Raw genomic sequence first — 2,760 nt, forward strand, 5'->3', positions numbered from 1 at the left:
GAGAATTCCATGGACAGAGGAGCCTGGCAGGCTTCAGCCCATGGAGTTGCAAAGAGTCGGACACGACTGAGTGGCTAACACATACACAGTCTAAATTAGGTGGATTTTTCCAGGCTAAGGCTCCAGTTCACAACCACTTGAAGAAAGGCCATGACATTGGCAGGAAGTGCACTGGTCTGTGGTTTTGGGCAAGTTCTGTCACTTAAACACAGATGATCTTAGGCAATTTACTTTACTTCTAGGCTTGATTTTTCTTATATCCTATAAAAAATGAAGAGAACCACCACCCCACAGGTCTTAGAAATTTACAAGCATTAAAAAAAATAGAATAATAAGGGTGAAAGAACATGTGAAAGCACTATTCCTATAGAAACATGGGAGAAGAGGAAATACATAGAGAGAGGAGGAGGAAATAGAATGCAAGAGATTATCATTAGAAGATGGGAGAGATCGAACAAGTTGAACAAAGCTTTTAAAGAAGAAAAGCCAAGCTTGGTCTTCCAGATTATTCTTCAGGGTGGGCTTGAATTCTTTTAGCATTTCCCCAAAGTGCCCAGGGCTTCCCTGGTGGCTTAGACAGTAAAGAATCCGCCTGCAATGCAGGAGATCTGGGTTCAATTCCTGGGTTGGGAAGATCCCCTGGAGGAGGGTATGGCAACCCACTCTAGTATTCTGGCCTGGAGAATCTCCATGGAAGAGGAGCCTGGTGGGCTATAATCCATGGGGTCGCAAAGAGTCGGACACTACTGAGCAACTTAGCACAAACTGCCAAGGGCAGCAGCCACTGATGATAGATGTAACCATCCCTCTCAACGTTCATAGTCCATGAAGTGAAGTGAAGTGAAGTGAAGTCGCTCAGTCGTGTCCGCCTCTTTGCAACCCCGTGGACTCTCCATGGGATTCTCCAGGCAAGAATACTGGAGTTGGTTACCATTTCCTTCTCCAGGGGATCTTCCCAACCCAGGGATCGAACCCGGGTCTCCCACATAGGAGGCAGACGCTTTCACCTCTGAGCCACCAGGGAAGCCCATTCACAGTCCATACTCTGAGCATACTAAACGGTGGGGTGAGGGTTAAGGCTGACAGGCTTAACCACCGGGTCTAACAGGCTGAAGGACAGGAAGTAAAGAAGAAACATGTCTTCTTAAAGGGGCACAGAAATCATTTTCAAAATCCACCTCTTTCTTCTAAGAGGGGCCAGTAGTCCCTACAAAGTGCTTTGTGCTGCTGGGCATTTGGAGGGGTTTCAGCCTGAATGGTGGGCTGGGAACTGAGCTTGAGAGTAAGCGTTCTATATCTTAGAGCAAGATGAATTTGGAATTTGTGGACTTTTTGGGAAGGAGGGACAAGGAACAAGTTGAACAGAAGAGAAAGAAGGCAGAGCGGGTGGGGTGGGGATGGGGGGTGGCAGAGGAGCTTGTGAAACAGCAGAAATGGAGAACTGAAATGTAAATTACTCTCTGTCCTACCCTCTATTCTCAGATCCTCAGTAAAATTGACTACCTACCCAGTCACCACAAACTGGGTGGGTTAAAACAACAGAAATTTGTTCTCTTCCATTCTGGAGAATAGAATTCCCAAGCAAGGTGTCAGCAGGACCGTGAGCCCTCTGTGGCTCTTGGAAAGTAGCCTTCCTTGCCTTCACCCAGCTTCTGGAGGCTCCTGGAGTAGCATGATCTCAGCTTGATCGATTATATGTGCGAAGACCCTATTTCCAAAGAAGGTGAACTCAGATGTTCTGGGCAGATATGAATTTGGAGGGACACTATTCAATCCACTACCATGTTGTTTCATCTTTTTTTGTGTGTGAAAATCAAGTGCAAGGCAGTTTTATGTCAGAATCAACTGGCAAGGAACTGAGGGTTGGGAGGGAGGGGCATGTTGGTGGTCAAATGGCCTATGCACCAAGTGAATTAATTCAGAAAAGTTCAGAGTTTGAAGTTGGAGGTGACCACCTCCCACAAGAACATTCAGAAATCTAGAAAGACTTTGGAATTTTATAGGACATGAAATGAGGAGTTCCAGCCAATATTACCTAGACCTCATGGGCCAGGAGACCACAGCTAACTTCTCTGCTTTAGTCCTTCAGTCATGTCCGACTCTTTGTGACCCCATGGACTGTAGCCCGCCAGGCTCCTCTGTCCATGGGGTTTCTTCAGGCAACAGTCCTGGAGTGGGTTGCCATGCACTCCTCCAGGGCCCTTCCCAACCCAGAGATTGAACTCAAGTCTTCTGCATTGCAGGCAGATTCTTTACCATCTGAGCCACCAGGGAAGCCCAAGAATACTGGAGTGCGTAGCCTATCCCTTCTCCAGCAGATCTTCCCAACCCAGGAATCAAACCGAGGTCTTGGGCATTACAGGTGGATTATTTATCAGCTGAGCTACCAGGGAAGCCCTCTGATTATCAATAAAAGAAAAAGGTTTGGAGCAGGGGAAGACAGAGAGGTAAAGAAGAAGAACAAAAGAAAAAAGGTGGGGAGATGAATAAGAAAGACGTATGAGTTTTTAAAGGGAGACCAAGGAAAAAGAAAGCAGGGTTAAGAATCTAAGGCAAGACCTGGCATATTTAAAGTGCCTAAGAGAAGTTTAGAGAAGAAAGAGAGGGAGAGAAGGAGAGGTGTGTGGGTAGCCTATCCTCTTCCTTATGTAATGTCACCAAAAGTTGCCTCCACAGTTACCCAGAGCTGTCCATACCACGGCGATGTGCTCATAACCCTGATCAGTTTCAAAGACCAGAGTGACATGTGGAAACCCTAGT

The sequence above is a fragment of the Ovis aries genome, chromosome 18, assembly GCF_016772045.2.
Source record: "Ovis aries strain OAR_USU_Benz2616 breed Rambouillet chromosome 18, ARS-UI_Ramb_v3.0, whole genome shotgun sequence".
Lineage (NCBI taxonomy): Eukaryota > Metazoa > Chordata > Mammalia > Artiodactyla > Bovidae > Ovis > Ovis aries.